The 25997-nt window shown below is 36.3% G+C and overlaps 1 long non-coding RNA gene across 1 annotated transcript; it reads right to left on the bottom strand.

Annotated features, from left to right (window-relative positions):
- Positions 1-1470: 1470 nt before the first annotated feature.
- On the bottom strand, positions 1471-14731 carry LOC102136049 (uncharacterized). Its single transcript, XR_010586200.1, has 3 exons — positions 14660-14731; positions 11247-11366; positions 1471-1978 (listed from the first exon to the last, which is right to left on the bottom strand). It is a non-coding gene; the product is annotated as an uncharacterized lncRNA (long non-coding RNA).
- Positions 14732-25997: the final 11266 nt, after the last annotated feature.

Genomic DNA, 25997 nt, shown 5'->3' with positions numbered 1-25997 from the left:
ATTTCTCTCATGGCAGCTTTCCATGAGCATTCCAACAAATAAGGTTGACATTATTCTATATCTAGTCTCAGAAATCATATACCTTCACTCCCACTGTACTATTGGTTGAAATAATCACAAACTCACACAGATTCAAAGAGAGGGTACAGAAACTCCACCTCTCAATGGAAAGAATTTCAAAGAATTTACAACCATGTGGTAAAACCATCTCAGTACAATCTGGGACATTCTCACTTGAAGGTACCCCTGAGTCATCTAAGAGAGGTAGTTGAATACCCTGGTCTGAAGATCGGAGATGAAGTTAGGATGGAGACATACATTTATAAATTGTCTGTTTTGGTGTGGTAATTAAAGTAAAACAGAACTCCTAAGGAGAGAGTCTAGGTGGCTGAGTAGAGTGCCTTGAGGAATTTCAAGCAATGACTTCTCTGTAAAGAAAGAACTCTGCAAGAGGAGCAAAGAAAGTGAAGCCAGAATCTCGGGAGAAAGACAGGAGAGAATCAAGCTTGGAGAGGCAGAAGAAACCTGCAGTTCAGGAAGGAAAGAGTTATTTTAAAACTTCTGTGATGTCAAGAAAGGAAAGGCAGGTAAATATGTCTTGTGTTTATTGACAAGGAAGTCTTTGTTTACCTTTTGAAATTATTTTGTTTTAGAAAGAAAAAAATCTGAATGCAATGCAAAAGATGAGTGGCTGCAGGAAAAGCCTGAACTCAGGAAGAAACTGGGGATTCATCTATTCAAGCCAAAGAGTCGAAATGACACTTTTTCCCCCCCCTTTTTTTTTTCTTTTTTTCTTTTTTTTGAGACGGAGTCTTGCTCTGTCGCTCAGGCTGAAGTGCAGTGGTGCTATCTCAGCTCACTTCAAGCTTTGCCTCCAGGGTTCACGCCATTCTCCTGCCTCAGCCTCCCGAATAGCTGGGACTACAGGCACCCGCCACCTCACCCGGCTAATTTTTTCTATTTTTTAGTAGAGACGAGGTTTCACCGTGTTAGCCAGGATGGTCTCGATCTCCTGTCCTCGTGATCCGCCCGCCTCGGTCTCCCAAAGTGCTGGGATTAAGGGCGTGAGCCACTGTGCCTGGCCTAAAATGACACTTTTAATTGGACTGCAGAGAGCACAAATTGATGAACTAAATGCATAATTTCTCTTTTTTATAGAGATAAACAGTTTCATCTAGTCGTGTGTGTCATATTAAATACAATATTACCCAAAATAAAGAAAATAAAATTCTATACTGGGTTTCTTTCACACAATATTATAGACTGGAAAGATCTAAATATTTGTGTAGATGTAACTAAAATTTTTGTCAGATTTGGAAAAACATGTCTAGCTACTGTGAGTTCATGCTAGATGTAACCACATAAGACTGCTAAAATAGATCAGAATTTTTAGATATGAGAGAAATAGGCTTTCCATATCTAGATTCCATTCTGTCTGAAAATTTTTTATGTAATAAAATACTCCCACAGTTTTAAAAGGAACTCAAAGTTTAGTTACTTAAAACACACACAAACATACAAACACATATACAAATTTAATATTGTGGGACAAAAATATTTCTTCTCGAAAAATGAATATACTTCTAATGTACATATTAGTTTGAAATTTCATATGGATATAGTTATTTATTCAACTGATTTATAATAATTTCATATTCAAATAACAAGAATTTAAAGAAGATTCTAGAAATATGACTACTTCTAAAATTATAACTACATCTAGATTCTTTTAAAATTATTCTTATACAAATATGAAATGATTTTTAATGAACTGGAGTTAGGTGTTTTCGGTTTGAATTACCCAGATACATCCTTCAAATTCCTGCTCCCTTTGTGATGATCGATCCAATCATATTATTTGTTTTTAAGATCAGTACTGAAAGCTGCTGCTGGATCAATACCAGTTCCAAAGAAGGTTATGATGACTGGATCATGTATCCCACAGTTTCCTTGCTAATATTCACATTTCTGCCAAAACCTGGAAGAGAAGCCATAGAAATAGAAAACAAGAGTTTATTTTTCTGAATCAACTAGCTTCTGTCACAACATAAGCCTTAACACCAGGATTTTCTTAGTGCCAAATCTGCATTTAAGACTTAAAAAGCACAGTTTGGTTTAGTGGAAAAAAATATTAATTGTATATTAAACAAAGTAGTCACATATGTTGCTTTGTATAATAAAAATAGATCAACCATAGGTTAACAATTTTAACCTATCTCCCTGATATGCAGACTCAGTTTCCCTTACTTTCCAATCCCTGTGAAAAGACAGCACTTTTGTCTGATTTTGTAAGAAGAGATATCCCAGGAAAAAGAACTGGTAAAGTACGCATTAATGAAGCTATATTGAGCACTAGTTCTATTTCCGTTTCCTTTTAGTTAAAAAAATAAAAAATCTTTCCTTTTGCTGTTTTCTTTGATAATTTGGCTTCAATGATCTTACTCTTTCTTTCTACTAAACTGTGCATTTTATCTCTTCACTGTGCCACCGTATTTTTTAAACTTGGCAGTTCACTAGATCTCACTATTCATAACAGATTTATTTATACCTGGTGACTTTTCTATCTGAATAATGCATGTTTTAGAAGATCATTGCATATTAGCATTAATTGTGGAAACAAAAGGCCAACAGGTGGAATCTAATATTGATTTACTTCAAAATAACAACTGATATTCTTCAATGGTGGCCTGCTATTGTGAGAATTTTATGAGCCCTGTATGCAGTGTTTCTGAAATTTGAGTAATGCATTAGCTTATCTCAAAGAAACAGTCTTCTAGACCTATAGTGTTGTTTTATTAGAATGTGACTTACATATATAACATAAAATTTGGGGCCAGGCACGGTGGCTTATTCCTGTAATCCCAGCACTTTGGAAAGCCTAGGCAGGAGGATCACTTGAGGTCAGGAGTTTGAGACCAACTTGGCCAACATGGTGAAACCCCGTCTCCACTAAAAATACAAAATTAGCTGGGTGTGGAGGCAAACACCTGTAATCCCAGCTACTGGGGAACCCAAATCCCGAGAATAGCTTGAACCGGGAGGCAGAGGTTGCAGTCAGCCGAGATCTCACCACTGCACTCCAGCCTGGGCAATAGAGTGAGATTCTGTCTCAAAAACAACAAAAAAAGATAATAATAAATAATAAGTAAATAAATAATAACACAATTTGGTATAAATTTACTATGATTATGGTTTCTATACAACAATGCAATCAAAAACTAATCTATGAATACAAAATAATAAGTAAACATAAAGAACTTCTAATTATAGTGAGAAATATAATGCTTTTGATCCATTTTTGTCTTTATTACTATCCATTGACTTTAATCAAGCAAATTCAGAATATGACTGTTGGCATTACAATAGTATCTAAATAGCAATAAATTAAAATTCAGCATAATCTGTCATTCCTCCACAAACAAAATCCTAATGTTTAACTATCTTCATTTCAAGATAAAATTAGCATGTGTAACATTGAAATTTATATTAAATTGGTATGTAATCCAATTATTTCTGGAATCAGAGACTGGAAAATTGTATATGAAGTTGGCTTCAACTCTTGCAAAGTAAGAAAAAAATTATATTTTCAACAAAGTACATCACTGGACTCTTGAAGGAAATTACAATTTATTAGAAATGAATCCTCTCATTTTGCATTTAAAATTTCAAATCCTCATGAAGCTATTATTTGTCATTAAGCCTTTACTTGACTTGAATATTTTATTTTTTTAAGTTACTGTTCTATTCTGTTCTATTCTCTGTAGTCTAAAAGGATGAAGGCAATGTATTGCATTTGCACACATTGTCATTTCACCATGTAGAATTGAAGCCTTATTTTATTTTAAAAAATTAAGTTTTTATATCATGGAACTGTCACATGTGGATGTTTCATGCAGTAGATACATTTCATATTTATTTCTAGTAAAATAATTCAATATAAAAACAATAATTTAGCTCAAACCTGCTACTGGTTCCCAGATATATTGATCCCAAATTAAATATACCTATAATCACTTGGCATAAACATGACTGTAAGAAATACAGAAGTGTGTATACCAAGTCTTGTGGTAAAACTGTTCTAAGATGGTGATCTAGATTAATTAGAATAAAGATTTTTTAAAAATCTTTTACATTCAGAAAAGTTTTAGATTTACAGAAAAATTGTGAAGACAGTACAGTACAGGGGGTTCTCATACAACCCAAACCCAGTTTCCCCTTATTAACATGAATGTGGCACGTTTGTCACAATTAACAAACCAATACTGATATCATTATTAACTAAAGTCCAAACCTATTTAGATTGTCTTAGTTTTATCTAATGTTGTTTTTCTGTTCTAGGACCCCATCCAGGATACTACATTGCATTTCATTGTCTTGTCTCCCTAGGTTTCTTTTAACTGTGGCAGTTTTCAAACACTTTCTTTGTCTTTGATGACCTTGACAGTTTTGCAGAGTACTGGTCAGGTGTCATGTAGCATGCCCTTTATTGGAATTTATCTGATGTTTTTCTCGTGATTAAACTGGGATTATAAGTTTTACAGAGGAAGATACAGGTAAAGCACCATTCTCATCACATCATAGCAAGGGTGCACGCTATCAAAATGACTTATCACTGTTAATGTTAACATTTGCTATATTGTTGAGGAAATGTTTGGCATATTTCTCCGTTGTGAAGTTACTTTTCCTCCCATTTTTATACGTTACTTTCTGGAAGGGAGTCACTGTGTGCAGCCCGCACTTAAAAAGTGAGGAGTTATGCGCCACCTCCTTGAACCTAAATTATTTGGAATTCCTCTGTATAGGAAATTTGGTTCTTCTCTCTTGCTTATCTATTTATTAAATCACTTATTTATTTCAGTATGGACTCATGGATAGTTATTTAATTCTTTGGGCTATAATCCAATAATATTTTATTTATCTTGTTGCTCAAATAATTTTAGATTTGGCCATTGGGAGCTTTTTCAGTTGTCCCTGGTATCGCTTGGCATGTTCCCAAAATTATGTGTGTTTTTTTTCTTTCATTTCCTTACTTACTGGCACTACCAGATGCTTCAGTCTAATCTTATATATTTCCTTCCCCAAGCCTACAATCAGCCACTTCTCCAAGGAGCCCAGGGAAACAGTCATGATCTGAACTCTAGATGTGCTTACTGCTACTTGGGTGTCATGGCTTCTAGGCCCCCTCAGTTCACAGAGCAAGGACATATATATGTGTATATGAATTCATACATATATATGTTTAGAAGCATCTCAATATCTAGAGGCTAGAAAAGGCATGAAATGAATTTTCCCCTAGATTATCCAGAAAGAATGCAGTTCTGCTGACTCCTTGATTTTTGCTGTAAGTCATTTCAAACTTCTGATATACAGAACTGTAAAATAACAAATTTGTGTTGATTATGCCACTAAGTTTGTGATAACTGATTACAGCAGCAATAGGAAATGAATACAGATAAAGACAAATGAGACTGAACATGTTTTTGTACACTTATTCATCACTGTTCACCTTCTTTGGTGAGAGGTCTGCTTAGATCTTTGGGACATTATTAAATTGGGTTGCTTGGTTTCTTGTTGCTGAGTTTTAAGGGTTATTTGTATTTGTTTTAATATAAAACCTTTATTAACTATGTATTTTGTAAATAGTTTCTCACGGTCTGTAACACCTATTTATTCTCTTAATATTGTCTTTTGGAGAGCAATTTTAATAAAGTCTAACTTATCCATTTATCTTTCATAAATTATGTTTTTTGGCATTGTATCTAAAACTGATAAACAAATTCAAATTCATGCAGATTTTATCCTATGTTTTCTTCTAGAAATTTTAGAGTTTAGCATTTTACATTTAGATCTGTGACTCATATTGAGTCAACTTTTGTCAAAGGTTTGTGCGTAGGTTCATCTTTTTGCATATTGATGGACTACCTCCCTGACCAAACTTTAGTGAGGCTCCTCTGATCTTCTCAACTAGTCCTTGAACATCCTCAGATCATGGTTTTTAACACTATTCTCCAATAAAGACAGTTTTATTTCTTTCCAATTTGCATGGTTTTTATTTTATTTCCTGTTAATATTGCACTAACTAGAACTTCCAGTATGGTTTTGAATAGGAGTCGTTCCTTGTTGCTGATCCTAGAGGTGAAGTGTCCAGTTCCTCACCGCTAAATATGTTGTTAATTGTGTGATTTTTTTTTTTTTTTGTAGATTTTTTAAATCACTTGAGCAAATTTCCCTCTGTTTTTAGTTTGCTGGCATTTTTTGGTCATGAATTGATATTAGCTTTTGTCAACTGCATTTTATGCATCAATTGATATGAGCATATGATTTTTCTTTTTTAGCTTGTTGATATGTAAATTACATTGATTTTTGAATGTTGAACCAACCTTGCCTACTTAGAATAAATTCCACTTAGTCATGGTATATAATTCTTTTTATATGTTGTTGGATTTAATTTGTAATATTTTGTGGGAAATATTTACATCTTTGTTCATGAGATATATCGCTCTATAGCTTTTCTTTCTTCTTGTTATGTCTTTATCTGGCTTTACTATTGGAATAATGATGGTCTGATAGAATGAATTGTAAGTTAGGATGCTCTAACTTACAGAGACTTACTTACTCAGACCATAATTACTTTCTCTAATGAGCTGTAAGTTAGGATACTCTAGAAGTCTCTCTCTAATTTTTGGAGGAGATTGTGGAGAAATGGCATTTCTTCTTTTTTAAATGTTTGGTAGAATTCAACAAGAACGTTGTGTTGTTAATTGGGGATTAAGTTACTCTTAGAGAGTCTTTAAGAATCATTCCAACATGGCCACGAATATTACTCTCAGGTGTATATGAAAGTGAAATATTTATTTATTTATTTATTTTTATTTTTTTTATTATTTTATTTTTTGAGATGGAGTCTTGCTTTGTCACCCAGGCTGGAGTGCAGTGGCTGGATCTCAGCTCACTGCAAGCTCTGCCTCTTGGGTTCACACCATTCTCCTGCTTCAGCCTCCTGAGTAGCTCATAGGTCTTAGAGACCAGAGGCATGGCATACCACACAGGGAGCCATACGGGAGGAGCTCCCAAAGTGGACTTAACCAAGCACGTAGGGAGAAATGGTGGCATAGTGGGGTGGGAGGGAGAATGAATGAGGATCAACCTGTGGGTAAGTGTCCTTACTTACAGTGGGATTTCACAGGCAAAGGACATGAGGGAAATTTGTTGGTGTGTTGAATGTCATTAGGTCATAGGCAGAGGAGGGCAGGAAGTTTTAACTTGTGGTAATGACCAACTTTGTGGCACTGATATACCTAGTCACCTGAGTGGAGTGTTTATAGCCTGTTTGTGGGGACATTGAGGCTTTAGAAAAGTATGAAGTTTGAAAGATTTATGGTGCAGAGACCGTCTAAAATTGGTGCTTTTTGGGGAAATATTAGTAATTATTGATTTAATTTTTCTTAGATACAGGCTGTATTTTCCATTTCTCCTTGTGTGAGTTTTTGATACTTTCTATCTTTCAAGGAACTGGTCCATTTCCTCTAAGTTAATGAATTTATGGACATAGACTTGTTCACAGTATTTGTCTCTTATGCTTGTAACGTCCATGAGATCTGTAGTGATGAAACCTCTTTTAATTCTAATATTGATAATTTGTGTCTTCTCTCTTTTTGACTTGGTTAGCCCAGCTAATTTCTATTTTGATAGTTGTTAAATTAAAAATTCAATTTTCTTAATAGTTATAAGGCTATTTAAGCTATATATTTCCCTTTGTATAAATTGTGATAGGCTTATTTTTTTAAGGAATTGTTTCCTTACCTCTGAGTTGTCAAATTTACATTTGTGGAGCTATTTGCAGTATTTGCTTATTATTATTATCATTGTTATTATTTATGTCTTCAGGGTCTTAGTGAATATTCTCTTGTTTTATTCCTGATACCAGTAATATGCATCGTCTAATTTTTTTCTTTGTTAGTTTTGTCAGAGTTCATCACTTTTCTTGAATATTCCAAAGAATTTGCTTCTGTTTTTGTTGTTTTCTAGTTTTCCTGTTTTCAATTTCATTAATTTCTTCTCTAATTTTTATTATTTACTTTCTTCTGCTTATTTCGTTTTTTTTTTTAATTTTTCTTTAGTTGTGTATAATAGAATCCAGGTTATTGATTTTATATCTTTCATCTTTTTATTGTATAGATTTAGTGTAAATTTCTCACTAAACACTGTTTTACTGTACACAAATTTCTGATAAGTTGTATTTTCATTTAATTTAAAATACTTTAAGGTTAGAATGACACTTTTGAAATATTAAAATTGCAGTGCAGAAACAAACATTTTGCATAGAGATACTTTTGGATTTCTGAGAGTACCCAAGGGTTTGCAGTCTCCATTTTGGGCTGTCCTAGAGTACCCAGTAATGATACTTTCTCATGCTACCTACTACAATCTGTTTCGCTGACAAGTTGAAAGTTGGACAACTGTGTTCAGAAGGACATACCACTGTGATTTCAGCAAGACCAGAGAATTTAAACTGTGTTCCAATGCTTAATGGCAGAAAAATTTCTCCTTCTAAAGGAAACCATTGGTTAAAATGGTCAAAGAGGTGAAATCAACCATTTTGTGCCAAACAGCTTCAAGAGGAAACCTACTCCATGAGAAATCATGATAGAATCAGATTTTCTAAGTCCCCTAATCATCCCTGAAGTTTGACTTATTCATCTTTTATGCTTCCTCCATGCCCTAGTAAAAATTTATAAACTAAGTATTGTATCCACAAAAGGACATATATTTATCTAGCACTTACCATATGCCTAATCCTGTGCAAGCTACTCTGAGAGATGCATACAAGAAATAACGACACCCTCATCAGAAACTACAGTCTTGTTGGGTGAACAAGACTGTCACCAACAAAATAACTAGTAAGTAATATAAGTCAATATGTAATTAAGTCATGAGTGGTTAAGTGACGACTGTAAATACCACCAAAATTTCATGTGAAACTGTTCACAGTATCTCTTTTACTTAGGGGGAGTTTAGAAATAGAGTCTGTTTAATAGACTAGGCAATAACATCTCATTAGTTGCTTTTATTGGAAGGGACAGAAAACGAGTGGAAACTGAAATAGCCATAGAAATAGCTCAGGTCACTGACCCTGCAAATTACTTTTAATGCAAAGACATATCAATTCCTTTGATTTTGTCTCCTTGGATGAGTTCTGAAATGTGATCTCCACTGGAGTGGAAAATAATAATTTTTGACTGAATTCCAGAAAGGAATTCCTCCCTGCCTTGTTCTGTGCCTCTGTGTGTGTGTGTGAGCACGCACGTGCGTGCGTGCAAACGCACGCGCGTGCAGGGGCACACGTATGTGCACATACACACATGCAGGCACAAGGGGGAAGTAAGATCCATTGCTTCATGTTCAAATCAAATGCTTGACTACCTATTGCATTAAAATGGAGACGGGTATCTTTCACCAAAAACCACTCAATTCTGTTTCTTCACATCACAAGCCCGAGCTAACACCTGGTGTTTCCATCAGGCAGGAAGAAGGCTGAGGAAGATGGGTGAAACTCAGAATGGGTACCCTTTGTTAAAACCCAGAATGGCACTGATTGAATATGTGGGACAAGCATGTAATGACATGCATGGTAACTCCTGCTGATGGTTTTCACTCGGGGAGACTATTGCAACCGTCCTTTATTATCTCTCTTATGTTTTTCAAACTGAAGTCATTTATATACCACTTTTATGACATTTGCCACATCTAATTACCACTCATATAATTACTTAATGTATCCTTTTATTTATGTCATAAAACATTGGATACATTTATTATTAGTAGTAGCAATAGTGCAGGGCATTTTATATTACTTCTACAAATGTAAAAACCTGTATCATATGGCCTTCATAGAAGAAACTCATTTTAAAAGATTTTTCCCCCAAATTTTTGAATAAAAATAACCAAAGTATTCAAAAACACCCAGAATCAGCTTATGTTCCATTAAAAGCACACATGACACACTTTGGGAACTATGGTCATACAGGCAAGGTCTTCATTATTGAAGTACACAAAGCCTTCATGATCTGGCCCTGGTTTCTCTTCATCTCTTTCTGAGCCATGTTTTACACCCCATTGTTTAGCTTGCTTGAATAATAATAGTAATTCATGTTTCCCTCAAATCCACTCTATTTTAGACACCTGGCTCACAGCAATTCCTAGGTGCTAGAAAACATTTCACTCCTTGGTTCACCTAAAAATAATCTGCATCTCTTTTAGACATTAGCTGGAGCATCATCTTTTCCCTGAAGCTTTTACTGACACCCTAAAGTAAACTTCTTTTTTTGTATGTACCCTATAACATTTAAATAACCTTCTTTGTTTTGAGGTCTCTTTTTGTCTACTAGATTACAAATACTTTCTGATATCTTGAATAAACCAAAGTCTCTTTGGTAGCTCCACAATTAGTTTCTGCAAACTTGCTCAAGCCTGAAATTCTGCAAAAGCAGATACAATTCTTTGCTTTAAGAAACTGTGTTTGCTCTTAAAGTTCAATTGCACCTGAGATTGAAATTACTCAAGTATGCTAAGGTGTTTGCAGATCTGTGCAGAGGTTTTTTGCAACCCTTCCTGAAAGTAAGTTTTGAGAGACAAAGATGGAGAGAGATGTGGAAATGTGAGAACTGAGGGGAGGAGACATAACAAATTGTAGAAAGAGATTGTCCATTCTTAAAGTTGCCGTGTAGGCCACTATACTGGTGGTTTCAACCAGAGTACACTACAGCAATACAGAGAAGCCTAGGTCCTGGGTAAATTGTTATTCTCTCTGTATGAGAGAAAAGATTTATTTCCTCATCCAACCCTGGGACAATGGCTGAGATCCCTTAACAAAAGACAGAATAGCAAGAGGAAAGCATGCAAATATATTTAATGTAAGTTTTACGTGGCATTGGAGCCTTCATAAGAAAATGAAGTCCCAAAGAAACAGAGGAAACTGTGTATTTTTATGCTAAATTTGGTGAAGAAGTGGATGGTTGTGGAGAAGTGTGATTGGAAATAAGGAGCATTACCTAATGGTAATAAACTGGGGAGAACTTAGTAAGGCTTGTTCGTTTAAATTATTATTTGTGCCCCTGTGTCCTCTGAGATAAAGGTAGAGGGAATGCACTCTCAAATGAGAATCTTAAGACCTGCTTCAGTGGAAAGTCAGAAAATTCTATTACGGCTTGCTTCAGGGGAAAAGGGTACAAGAAGATCACAGAGACCTTTCTGCTTCTGCTGCTCTCTCAAATCCAAGGAGCCACATTTTGAGGAAGTGTGTGTTGATAGTTCCCATCACCTCCACGCCCACCTTGGAATTCATCTCAGCTCCAGAGTACAAACGGCTGTGGGGATGGAGAAAATTCCATGAAAAAAACACATTGGGCTAGTAGGAAATGAACCATAGCAGAAGAAGTGATACATATCCTAAGGAAACTCAGTTCTTGATCTTTTGATAAATAGAAGAAACAGTATGCACTGAAATTGACCTAATAGGCAAAGGTGTGATGCCATGGGATGTCAAAGATAGTCACTGTTTTTAGACATGCATAGTCACAAGCTCCTATATAGAGGAAGAAAATAGAAAAAAAAAAGGGAAAATATATTATATTGGAAAAAATCTAAAAATAATTTCACAGTGCCATAGTTGAAGATTGCTACAAGTCCATGGAATTGAAATAATATTATAGCAAATAGCCTGTGCACTCTTCAGCATGATTTTCTCAGATCTCTGGCAGAAGGAAGTAATTCTGGTTCTCAGTGGAGAGTTGGAAGGTGGAATGCTTCCAATTTAGAACAAACTCTCAGGTCTGTTTGCCACATGTGGTTTTTTTAATAGTCATTTAAGTTTGGCGAAATCGCTTTGTGGAACTATGGAGGTGCCTCCTTTCTGTCTCTTAGCTTGCCTCTTTGAGGCCATTAATTTTCACAGATAAAATAAGATCTTACTATGTCATAGAGCATATTTAAAACATCTGAATTGTTTCTACAATGAAAAGAAATAAAGCCCAATTTCCAGAGGCAAAACTTCTCCCCTAATTTAAGGTGAATGTGACCCTTTTATTTCTTTAGATAAATTTATTCGCTTTATATAAAACATAAGGCATTGCTTCCTTCTGTAGTCTTAAGGAGGTGGTGAGATACATGATAGACATATGAGAAAGGATTTTCTCTTAATTTGAAGACTATGGAAGCCTGTGACAGTTATTCAAAGTTGTTATAGAGATTATATTTCTCTTCAATTTCAAGAATTCTGAATGTAGAATTTATAACTTTCTATGGACGTATCTATTTCAGTGATCTGAAACTAGAAATGCACTACATTTTAGAAACAAATATCTAAATTAGTGAAAAGTCCTGAAAATAAAAGTTTGGTTACCATCACTGCAGGGGAGCTAGCTGTCATAATTATATCTTATTTGGGTCTTTCACTTGGGGGATCCTATTCATTATCTTTGGAATGTCACATAAATGATTCTCTGAGGATATCATCTAATAAAAATACTACCCAGCTGTGTTCTGTTCTTCCTGCCCGTTCCTTCCTTACAAATTCAGGTTTCTAGTTACAAACAGCAACTAAATTCAAGTGTGTTTCTTCCCTTTCAGCACCTTGTAGTATCTAATTTTACCTCTTTGCAATCACAACCTAAACAATGGAAAGATAACGTATTTTTAAGAATAATTTTATTATGTTTTTATATTGTAGACTGAATACACCAAGTTCCCATTTCTACTACTGTAGTTTATACCATGATGTTTCACATGGAAATCATGAAGTTATTCAGAAAACTCGATGCCTGCCTCAGCTAGAAGTTTCAGATAAGCATATTTTGGAATCGTTCAGGCATTATCTTATAATATAAGCATATTTTGAAATCGTTCAGGCATTATCTTATAATATAAGCATATTTTGAAATCGTTCAGGCATTATCTTAGACCTACACTTTGCTTGGACAATATTTTACAGTATTCAACTTCTTTTTATTGACAAATTCCTTGTAATTTATTATTATTACACAGCAAGAGCCCATATACTGATATAAAACACAGTAAGTAGAGCTTATTTAAAAACAATTTGTGTTATGAAAATTGTGTCTTTAAATTCCGTCCTTTAGAGATATGTGAAATCTGAACTCCTATGTTTCTGAAGAGCGCAATACTGTGATAGATTGTGTGTGTGTGTTTGTGTGTGTGTTTGTGTGTGTGTGTGTGTTTGGTGTAGGGAGACAATGGACAGTTTGGAATGAATTCTCATGCACCCATGGCCTGATGGAAGCATTAAATTCCTAGGCATCCCAAAGTACCTTCCTTCTTTGCATTCAGACTCTGTAAGATTTCCATATTATTTTCAGAAGAGAAATGATTTCTTTTTTTTTTTTTCAAATTCCAAGACAGCCAGAATGACGCAAAATCCCAGTGGTACTTTAGCATGTGAACCAGGAGAATGACATAGGGGCAGCAGCCCTTCATCATGTCTTGTACTTTATTCAGTGCTATGTGGCATGAACATAATGGTTTTTTTTACTAAATTATAAACATGTTTCTTATACAGGGAAACATGCAGGCAAGAAGACATTTGAAATAGCTGAAGTGAAGAAATACAGACTGGGCTCGGTGGCTCATGCCTGTAATCTCAGCACTTTGGGAGACAGAGGTGGGTAGATCACCTGAGGCTAGGAGTTCGAGACCAGCCTGACCAACATGGAGAAATCCCATCTCTACTAAAAACACAAAATTAGCTGGGTGTGGTGACTCATGCCTCTGATCCCAGCTATTTGGGAGGCTGAGGCAGGAGAATCACTTGAACTTAGGAGGTGAAGGTTGCAGTGAGCCGAGATTGCACCATTGCACTCTAGCCTGGGCAGCAAGAGCGAAACTCCATCTCAAAAAAAAAAAAAAAAAGAGAGAGAGAGAGAGAGAGAAAAGAAATATAAAAATGATACAATGTATCTAGCATAGATGTGGCTCTCAGGAGGAGCTGCAAGATATGCAAGGAGTCCCCAGGAGCCACACAGCAAAGTAAACAGCTTCCAGCAGGTTTTCATTTCAGCAGCACCGCCAGCAAACACCTACCATCCCAGCCTTTTTTTGTGAAATTATAAGTTCAAATTCCAAGCACCTGGGAAATTCCCAGGGGTTGAGCTGGAACAGCTGTGGCCCAGAACTCCTTTTGCAGTTCTCCAGGAAGAATACTGTGTCCTGAGAATCTGAACTCTGGAATAATTCAGCTCTTCACCATCCCCACATCCGTCCCCACATAGTCAAGCATGACAGCAAAATAAAACCCACAAAAAGGGGACATGGGTGCCACTTTGAATCTGTGGTCACTCATCGGGGCTTTTAACACTGCATAGAAATTCTAATGAGATTTTTTGTTAGCTTGCTTCCCCACTCCCTGAAATGGCAATTTAAAATATTTTCTACTCAATTCACATCTGCAATTTTCTCTCTTCTCATTCTCAGCAGATGTCCTACCTCAAAGAAAATTAAAACAGAAACCATGAAAACAAACCACCTCAACTTCCTGACATCATAGCTACAAAGCTATTTACTTGCTCCTTTCCTTTTCTTCTTCTCTCCTGGTGCAAAGTAATAAGTGCCCTTTTTCCCAAGTTACTTCTTGTCTGGATGTACTCACCAGTCTCCAGGAAGCAAACCTGGGGCTCTGCCGCACTGTGGTCTCTTCCCTGGATTACAGCAGAGGCCCTCTGAATGGCACCTTGGCTCTTGGCCCACCTTCTGTCCTGGCCCTCTGCTACACTTTCCAACTTACAAGCAGAGTGCGCATGACAAGCCTAAATGGGGTTATATAATTGCCCTCTGCTAAACCTTTTGGTACAGGCTGAATTGTGCATCCCCTAAAAATTTATATATTGAATCCGTAGCCCCCAGTACCTCAGAATGTGACTGTATTTAGATATAGGCTCTTTAAAGAGCTAACTTAGTTAAAATAAGGTCACTAGGATGGGTGGCTCCTAACCCAATATGACTAGTATCCTTACAAGAAGAGATTATGACACGGACACACACAGAAGGAAGACCATGTGAAGACACAGGGAAAAAGACAGCCACCTACAGGCCGAGGAGAGAGCCCTTAGAAGAAACCGACCTTGCTGACATCGTGATCTTGGGCTTGTAAATTCCAGAATTTTGAGAAAATGAATTGGTTCTGCCACTCAGTCTGTGGTACTTCGTCAAGGCAGCCCTAGCAAAACTCTTCCACCTTCTAATGATTTTTAGTCATCTCTGGAATAAAGCCCACAGGCTCTAAAAAGTTTCTAAGGCCTAGGATGATCTGACTGACTCTTGCCTCTGCTGCCTCAGCCTTAGACACTTCCTGCCTCTCTCCATTGCAGCCACACTAGTCTCTGTGCAGTTCCACATACATCATCCTCCTTCTTTTGGAGTCTCTGGATGTCCTGTTTCTTCGGCTTAGAATCCTCCTACCTGCTCATGCTACTTACTCACCTAGTCAGTAGCACCATCCTTCAAGTCTCAGCTTAAACATCGCTCCTTAGAGAAGCCATCCTTGTTCCTTTAGACTAGGGAACAAGGGAATCTGTGGTAATTCTGTGGTAATCTTCCACAGAAGTTTGTACTGGTAGTTTAAAGCCCTTATGACCCTCCAGTCACTTGGTCAACATATCTCTTCTATGCAAGATTGTATCCTCCAGGTCTCAGTACCATTTCTGCTGGATCTGTGATATATTTGGTGCTCTAGGTGTGTTTGAATGAAGCCTCAGAATGAACAGGTTAACAGTAGCCAGGATCATGACCATTCTGGCAGGAAAATGGACAGAACTGCTTTGGACACAGTGTTAGTAAGATTTCCCCTGATTATCAAAATTCAATTAGGTAGATTTTATAGCTTAAGTAATGAAGTGATTACCTCTAGAATAATCTGTTAGTAAGTCAGTTCAGTTTATGAGGCAAAGGTTATATTTTTATTTCCTCAGTCAACTTTAGAAAATGTTCAGAATTTTTTGACCAGATGTATAGTAGGTCTAATTCATTTTGGGATACAGATGAAATGATTATATGAAGGACTGATTTTATATTGTCACCTGGAATTTCTGATCTTTACAGAAACTGCCAAAGTGTGTTGGAGTTTGAGCCCCATCACAAGACATTTAGCAATGCATGTTATTGTGACTGGAAATTGGGTTTGCTGTTGCCCTTCATCTCTGCTTCATACAAGTGGGTGGAAGCCCTTTAAAAGAAGCACTCTGAAGTTTAAAGCTCTTTTCTTGTGCTGTCCAATGGGAGGTGCCAGTCTTATGAGGCACTAGCATGCAAGTGTGGTGTGTCCACTTTTTGTAGGGTAGCCCACGGCTGCTAGAAGAGGTACTTTGTAGCATGTGTGGACCTGGTTTTTGTGGCATGAAGAGAATGGGTGCAACACTGATAACTTGCCAAGTTTATGGTGCTTTTGTGATAAGTACAATGGTGCCATCTATTTGTGACTGATATTTTTTAATGGAGTTGACTGTTCCTGAGTGGTCCGAGGACAAAAAGAGTAATGTAGCTGAGCATCATTTGCACATTTATTTACATGTCAGGGCTTTTGTTCAAATTGTGACTGAAGTCTATTTGTAGAGTCAGGCATAACGAAGTAAACCTCATTGAGATTCACTTCAGGACATATCCAAACAAACAACATCTTCATTCTGAGCCCATCCAAATGTCCGTAATTTGGTAAATTACTCATTCTATTTGAATGCATTAGTCATCATTTATGAATGCCAGTGAAATTGAATGGACTTCCCTCAGAGCTCTATAGAACTTTTCCATCATGCTGCAAATGGCTGTTTTTAATTTTTTTCAAGACATATTTTTTTGGTACACTTTAAATTTCTGGTTCATATGCCAAATAAGCATTCAAAAAATAAAGAATCATGTCTAAATAGCTAAAAGGGTCTTTATAAAATGAGTTTTTTTTCTTTAGGTTTAAGTAGATTAAGGTCACATCACAGGATGTTAAAATGCATAAGCCTTCATAATCTTCAGGTTTAATCTTTACTATGAAGTACTTTGGGAATGTTAGTAATCTTCAACATAAACAGCTGTCAGGGGGAATCAAATTGTAAGTGTTTTAAGGAAGACAATGCCTCAAGTGCTAACTCCCTTGAATTTTTATTTTTTTGGAGTGATGAAAGCTTTTTATTGAGTATATTGATTAATAGCCAAGAAAGGTGGTGAACCTTAAACAGAAAGACCATATAGAAATTTTCTGATGCTTTGACATTTTATGTTCTCTTTAAAATCAAATGGTTCTAGTAATACAGCAAAGAGGGGAATATGACATTTTGACATTCATCAGGTATCTGCAGTACTTTTAAGTTACATCAGTTAAACTTTCCTATCCCAACAAATGTTTCATCTGCTATATGGCAGCTATCAGTCTTTGTAATATATTGCAAATGCATGAAGAAGATGGAAGATAAGGAAAAGCTGACCCTTGAACTTCTGAGTGTATTTATGTAATTTCCTAAATTTTGAGTAACCTTGGCAAAAGAGATGTCATGAGTTCTTTTTTACATTTATTTAAGGCAATAGTATCTATAAATTATTATTACTCTAATGTCTAGGATTCTTTTAAATATAAAAAAGGAATGGTTCTTCTTAGGAAACGACCATTTTAACTATCTTTGAAAATTTCATAAATCAAAAGCTGATTTTTAAAATAAAGTGTTAACAAGTTGTTACAGGTTTAGTTTTCCAAAGATAAACTTTTGTCCTTCTTATTCTGTGTCCCAGAACCTTCCCTATTCTCTCCATTATCAATGCTGGTTTTTCTTTTTTTTTTTCTTTTTCTTTTTTTTTTTTTTATTATACTTTAAGTTCTAGGGTACATGTGCATAGCATGCAGGTTTGTTACATATGTATACTTGGGCCACGTTGGTGTGCTGCACCCATCAACTTGTTTTTCTAAGGGGAAAAAGCAGACTATTCTTTTAGACTCTCTATGCAAGATTTCTTGTTAGATTGATCCATTATATTTCAGCTGTGTACATGCTGCCCACCTTCTCCATGCATTCCTTGTATTTTAAATCCTACAGGGCTTTCTTTCAATACAGGAGATACATCTCCCTTTTAGTAATTCACACTTGAGGATGATTTGATTCATCAGTATGCATATACTTTGTGTTTTTAAGTGTGTGTATGTGTGGGTGTGCAGCAAATATTTATCAGTGTGCCATATTTCATCTTGAAATTGAAAGGCTAGATCATTCTTGGAAGGGATATTATGCTTCCTCATGCAAGCATTTTTGCACGCTAATTCAAGGCCCAGAAAGAAAAGGCAATGAATAAAGTAGTTGTGGGCAAGTGGCTAGAGAGCACTTGCCTTGGCTTAGGGCGCCAGTGTCTATTCAGCTGCAGTCAACTGCAGCTATGCAAGAACAGTCCCAGTGTTGTTCGACCATCCAGGTTTACAAGAGTAGTCAGAAATTTGGATTTTCATTTTCAATTTCAAAATATTTAAATGTTAGTAATTAATTTTAATTAAAAACTGTGTGAGCTAAACAAAATAAGTTTATGGGTGCCCAGTGTGCCAGTTCTGTAAAACAGAGGGTATAGCTAAAAAAGAAAATGCTATACCATACTTTACTTACCAACTTTACTTAATAGCTACATAAAATATTTAGAAAAGAAATATAAATATAATATGCGTATTTAGATAACATGTTTGTTAGAAATATCTTGAGTAAGGGAAGAAATTTTCCATCCCTCTACCAATGCCATTGATGAGTCTCTGGTTCAGAAAACTGGTTCCATTCAATACCACCCACTTCCCCATCCCAACTCCCATTACAAGTATAGGGACTTAACACTTCCTCAATGCCTACCTCCTTGCTTGCTGTCCAGAGAAATACACATTTTTCATTTAAGGATGTCCTGGGATGCTATAAAAGTCAAGGAAGTTATTGAAGGACATTTTTAGATAATAGACAGCATCAGTCATGCTGGGCACATATGGAAGAAAGTGATGACAAAGAAGGGACCTCTCTGCCCAACAAGAGCAGGACCTTGGAAAGAATGGTCCTTTGTCTCTTTGGCCTTAAGGTACAAGGAAAAACTGAGGACTGGACAGTTTACACATGGTCCCTCAGATGTTAGGCAGTGCCAGAGCACCAATGAGCATGAGGCTGAGTGATCTTCACCGGGAGCAGTCTATTGCTGCACACTCAGCTCCCATAATGAAAGGTTGAGAGTAAGACCCTTTGCAGAAATGTTCTTCATATCTATGTTGTTATCTTCTTTCAGATGTCTTCTCCACACCACTTCTCAACATCTCTGCTCTCACTATATTCCTTTCTGGTGGGAAGAAACTTCATTCTCTCACTTTGGATGTTTCTTCTCTGAATTTTTCTATGTCCTAAGTCATCCTCTCCACGTTCCTAAGTCCTGAGGATTTTGGAAATCACCTATGTAAGAGTCTCCTCTTCTCAACTTTACACTCTGTCACATTAATCTCTGAGGCAACAAACACATTGACTGAGCTTGAATGGAGAAAAGAAAAAAAAAATCTAAACATCAAAATAAAAAAAATTGTTAACATCTCAAAAACTGTTATCCTACTGCACAAAGAAGTTTAATGCAATTTTAATTTTTATTTGTATTAATTTACAAATTTGGAATCACAGTCTTTTTTGGTCTACAAGCAAAAGTCAGACATTCAAAATCAAAATTGCATACTCAAAATTTCTACTTGAGTGGATACATTTTCCATACTTCTTCCTTTTAGCCCCTTTAGAAGGAATGTGAAGGTAGCAGCCAGTCTTTGGTTGTGTGCCATTGCTTATGCAACCAAGGAAAAATACACCTGAGAATACATGGGATGCAGATTATTTTCTAACTTTAAGCATCATCTATTATTAAGAGTATCATAAAGTATCAAGCACTCTTCAACCAATGATTAATAAAGTCAGAGTGATTTGAATACTGTACCAGGACTGGCCATCATCTATAAAAGACTCTACATTTTTTTTTTTTTCCTTAAAAGGACACATTTAGACCTATTACTTTTCTGGCAAATGACTAGAAGTATATCTCCCCAAATGACAAAGGATATAGAGAAATGTGGGCCTATTTAGCTCTACTGTTTGTAAATTCTTGTCAGTGTAAAAAAAAAAAAAAAGAAATTCAATAAAATTCTCACCTCAGTCACTGTATCATCAAAGTCACTGAAACATTTTTTCGCCTGCCAGAAAAATCCTCTTAGGTGCTGTTGCCTGAAGTACAAGGAGCTTTAAAAAATGAATAAAGGAGACTTAAAGAAAGTGTTTGCTGATGCCTTCAGGAACATTTTGGCAGGACTACAGGGAAACAAAGAATTTTGTTTTCAATTCTCATATCTTTGGTCATTCTTGCCTCTTTAGACCCCTTGTTAACATCTGAAACCATCATGATCCCTTTACCTTCCATATTTCTCATCTTAAAATATCACTTCCTTCAAATGGCAAGACATTATTTGTATATTTCACATATATCAAGAATTTTAACATGCTATGTTGCATGGAATTATCATAATTATCTATTCGTTTACTCAAATTAGTGAGCATCTATCTATTATGGCAGATATTATATGCTAGGTTTTTTTTATATAAGAGAGCTGGAAGTAGAGGTAGGGGAACAGAATGTGCAAATATGATTATGATATGTTGTTATATGTATTGAAATAGATGTAAGGCATTTGCTTTGGCAGATCGTAAGAAGGGATTATGTAAGACTCCCAAAAAGAGATGATCTTTATACTCAGCCTTCAAGAGTAGGTGGAGACTGTAGGTAAAAACTGGGTATAAAATTCAGAAGAGGAGATCCCTACAAACCAAGAGGCAAGATAATTTCAGGTAGGAGAGAAGGAGCATAGTTGCTGGTGTCAAATTTAGTGCAGGGATTGAGAAATAGAAGAATTACAACGAATGATTGAGATTTAGCATCCTGTTTGATATTGGTGAGCCTGTGGCAGTTCTTTCAATATGTAGTGGGTCAGTAGACAGACTTTAGGATTTTGAGAATTAATTGGATTGTAAGGGGACCTATGGCTTAATCTGGTTATGTATGGGATTTCTTGAATAAGAACCCTCAGCTAAATAGGTGAGTGTGGGTTAAACACAGCTACTTGTTCCATTCAGTGAGTCATGCCCTGGCACAGGGTCACTTACATCCAGAGAAATAGGCAATTTTTCTTAGGTTTTACAAAGCTGTTGATGAGTTAACAGAAGCCTGATGGCAGGTACTGTTTTCCATAATATGAACTGTGAAGAGGAGAAAGAGGATAATATCAGAGAGGTGTAAGATTTGTTTAATTTTTTTTAAGATCACCTGAACTTGAATATATTTAAAGGCTAGAGGCTAAGACATAGTAGAAATGGAAAGTTTAAAGAGACAAGTGAAAGTAAAATAAAATAATCAATGGAGAACCATGAGGACACAGAGGAGAATGGGATCTAGAAAGTTACAAAAATTAGACATAGATAGAAGCAGAGATTTCTCTTTTACTGACTTGGAGAGGAAAAGATAAGAATGGGAAAAGATGCAAATAAGCTTATGGGTGAAGGGAGATAAACATGAACTAAAAATAGGCAGAAATAAAACAAGAAAAGGTTATACAAATGGCCAACAAACATGAAAAAATGCTCAATATCACTAATCATCTGGGAAATACAAATTAAAATCACAAGATACCACCTTACCCCAGTCAGAATAATGGCCATAATTAAAAAGTCAAAAAATTATAGGCAGCATGGATGTGGTGATAAGGAAATGCTTATACACTGTTGATGGGAATGTAAATTGGTGCAATTTCTGTAAGAAACAGCATGGAAATTTCTCAAAGAACTAAAAGTAGATCCACCATTCAATCCAGCAATCTCACTATTGGGAATCTACCCAAAGGAAAAGCAGTCAATATATCGACAAGCAATCAATATATCAAAAAGACAGCTGCACTTGTATATTTATTGCAGCACAATTTACAATTGCAAAGATATGGAACCAACCTAAATGCATGTTGATCGATGTGCGTGGATAACGGAAATGTAGCGCACACACACATACACACACACACACACACATACACACACACCCCCCATGGAATACTACTCAGCCATAAAAAATAATGAAGTAATGTCTTTTGCAGCAACTTGGATGGAGCTGGAGGCCATTATCCTAAGTGAAGTAACTCAGGAAGAGAAAACTAAATACTTCATGTTCTAACTTATAAATGGGAGCTAAGCTATGCATATGCAAAGGCCCACAGAATGGTATAATGGACATTGAAAACTCAGAAGAGGAAAGAATGAGAAAGTGATGAGGGATGAGAAATTACCCCTTGGGTACAAAGTACACTATTTGGTACTAAATAAGTACACTAAAATTCCAAATTTTATCCCTGTACAATTCATCCATGTAACCAAAAATCACTTGTACCCCTAAAGCTATTGAAGTTGAATAAATAAATAAAACAAATGGTAGCCAAAATAAATTAATTATAAGTACTAAAAAGATAAATTTGCTAATTAAAAAACAGTAGATATGTTACTCCAAACTGGATACAAAGTGAGATAAGAAAGATAAATCCAGCAGTTTGTCCAGAAGGCAGTAAAACAGAGATATAGAGAGACAAAGTTTTAAAAAAGAGAAGAGAGGCTGGGTGTGGTGGCTCATGCCTGTAATCCCAGCACTTTGGGAGGCCGAGGTGGGAGGATCACAAGGACAGGAGACTGAGACCATCCTGGCTATCACAGTGAAACCCCATCTCTACTAAAAATACAAAAAATTAGCTGGGCATGGTGGCACACACCTGTAGTCCCAGCTACTCGGGAGGTTGAGGCAGGAGAATTGCTTGAACCCAGGAGGCGGAGATTGCAGTGAGCCAAGATCATGCCACCACACTCCAGCCTAGGAAACAAAGCGAGACTCCATATATATATATATATATATATATATATATATATATATATATATACACATGAAGAGAAGCTACAATACACATATAGTAGAGTGAACAGGTCCACAGCTATCTAAAAGAAATTCTAGAAGGTGGCCGGGCGTGGTGGCTCACGCCTGTAATCCCAGCACTTTGGGAGGCCGAGGTGGGCGGATCACAAGGTCAGGAGATCGAGACCATGGTGAAACCCCGTCTCTACTAAAAATAGAAAAAATTAGCCGGGCGCAGGGGCGGGCGCCTGTAGTCCCAGCTACTCGGGAGGCTGAGGCAGGAGAATGGCGTGAACCCGGGAGGCGGAGCTTGCAGTGAGCCGAGATTGCGCCACTGCACTCCAGCCTGGGCGACAGAGCGAGACTCCGTCTCAAAAAAAAAAAAAAAAAAAAAAAAAAAAAAAAAAAAGAAATTCTAGAAGGTAATAAAGAAAGTGGCTTATAAACAACAACAAGATGGAAAGGAAACAGGAAAGTTTTCTAGAATTGAGGGAAGATATTTAAATCAAAAGGTTCATAACAGCTGTGAAGCAGTTTGAATAAAAAATAGTGATTGTGATAGATCAGGAATAAAAATGAAATGTTCAAAGGTACAAGAGAGGATATACAGTTTGCCTATGGTAGTAGGTGGTATCATTTGCTTACAAATCTTCTTGCTTACCATTGTCGGGGTGAATGGTATATACTTCCCTGGATCCTTGATTTGGGGGTTGGCTCTGTGATTAGTTTTGGTCAAGGGCAAAATGACAATGTACAAGCTCCAAATCTGAAACCCTTTTGAGTTTGCACCTTTCATAAAGAGTATGTCCCAGCTAGGCTGATTCCTTTAACGTAGGTCCCAGGATAAAGACATGAAGAACATACCTGAACTCAACAGAAAGCGTAGAACCAGATTAGGCCCAAATAAGCCTGTCAAGGTCAGCTGTGCTGCAATCCATTTATAGATCTGTGAATATGAAATAAGCCATTGCTCTTTTAAGTCATGGAGATTTGGGGTTGTTTGTTATGTAACATTACTGGAACAGAAACCAGGTAAATTTACAAAGAAACTGTCATTAAAGGAACAATTGATTTCTCATCTGGGTTGACATAGTTGAAGTTGACAGAAGTTGAAGAAATAATATCTCACATAAATGACTGAAGCAGGTGGGATGGGGATTAAAAAGGCAGTATAGGAGCTATGGCAAATCGGAGGGCTCGCCTAAACATGTCATTTGAGCTTGTGGAGACACACACTCAGTTTTGTCAGATTGGCTAGTTTCTTAAAAGGAGAATTTGAAAACCTATATTTCTATGTATAGCCTGCTAATTTTAAAAAATTGATGACATACTTGATTTTTGTCTCCTAACTTTTTGTGAACCAGCCTCACGTGTTCATAGGCTGCTTGTGTTTTGAGGGCCAGATATAGTTTTTCAACACCTACAGGATGGTTAGGGAGAAAGTAGATTTGCCCATCCTCTCTGACCTCACATTGCTCAGATGACCAAAGCCTCCTTCTGTGGCCAGAGCTCAGTTTTTGACTGGGGGCCAGGGATTGTACTGTTGGTTCAGCATTTGTGCTTTTCCTGCTCACTACCTTGCTCTAAACCATTTAGTTATCTTGTGTGCTCCCATACCTTTTCTTCACATTTAGCCATTTCTACTCAAATGTGTCTGTCAGCTTTTAAATCCAAACTTCAAGATGATCACAAAGATCTATAGAGTCTTTTCTTCTGCCTTGTTTTTTTTAAAAGGTTGATGGCAGTGAGGTTGTTCTCCCTTGGAGTATGTGTGGTTCATCACTGATACATCAGAATTCCTTTATGAGCTTAAAGGCAAAAAATGAATGTCCTTCAAGCTTCTTCCCTCAAATAAGGATGATCTTTTCAGTAGAATACATAGTCCAAATATTCTCTGCAAATTGTCCTTCAATGGGAAAATCTGGTATTATTTAACAAAACACATGAAACCAATATTCTTTTTGGTATTCAGTGACTATTGTATTGAACGTCATATAATGTAGTTTTAGTTGATATTTTGATAAATTATTATTCTTTTTGTTTTTGCTCTTCTTAGTAAGTTTTCAACATTAATACATGAGGTTTGTCTCCATATTTAGGGCTGTGCCGTTAACACAATACCAAGATCACAATCAGAAACAATTTATATGTATTCTTTACTAACACAGGGGCTTATCAGAACAGGTTCCATAGGTTGCCAAGAAATGTCAGCCTATTATACAATAGAAAGTCAATTTACTTTTAAGTAAAAGTACTTTTAAGACAATCCCTTCTTGAAGGATTTCTTAATCAGATTATGTGTATATACAGAAAGCAAAGAGAAAAACAAAGGCACTGACCTTAATGATCTAGCTTTACAATTTTTTGTTATTGCTATATTAGGATAATTTCAGTCAACGTGATATTGAAAGACCTCAGTTATCTAGTTTGTTTTATCTTTTTTTTGTTTTTTTGTTTTTTTGTTTTTTTTGGCAATTTACTTTGTGCATCATGACACGCCCAGTATCAGGAAACAGAAGGGAAAGTACAGTTCTTATTCTAGGTAGGTGGTGGGACACCTAGGGGATTCTTACAGTCGGTACATGAGCATTTTTATTTTTTTTACAATAAAAAGGAAAGATTGTTAAAAATTATGATTATCTGGCCAAAACTTCTTTCAGGTTTAACATTGCCTACATTGTAAAGCCTGCCATTACTCTATCTGCAGAATAAAACCTATATGAACCATGAACATTAATAGGTAGAAATTAACTCGAGCAAGAATATTTTCTATTTTATTTAGCATTCACAACCAAAACAGGGCTTTTTGATGACTACAATCAACTGCCTTCATGCTTGAGTCTAAGCTTCCTAAATCAGAAAGTGCCAGAAATTACACTTTGAACCTCCAAATAGTGTGAGTTGAACAGAAGTGTATTTTTGGATACCAAATGTGCTCTCATATCCTTCCAACTCTGAAAAATCAAACAAGCAGGAATTTCATTATCTGGGTGTCCAGTCTTTATCCCTCACAACTGACCCTGTCTTCCTGT

This window comes from Macaca fascicularis, chromosome 4 (assembly GCF_037993035.2).
Source record: "Macaca fascicularis isolate 582-1 chromosome 4, T2T-MFA8v1.1".
NCBI lineage: Eukaryota > Metazoa > Chordata > Mammalia > Primates > Cercopithecidae > Macaca > Macaca fascicularis.
This window is presented reverse-complemented; position numbering and strand designations above follow the sequence as displayed.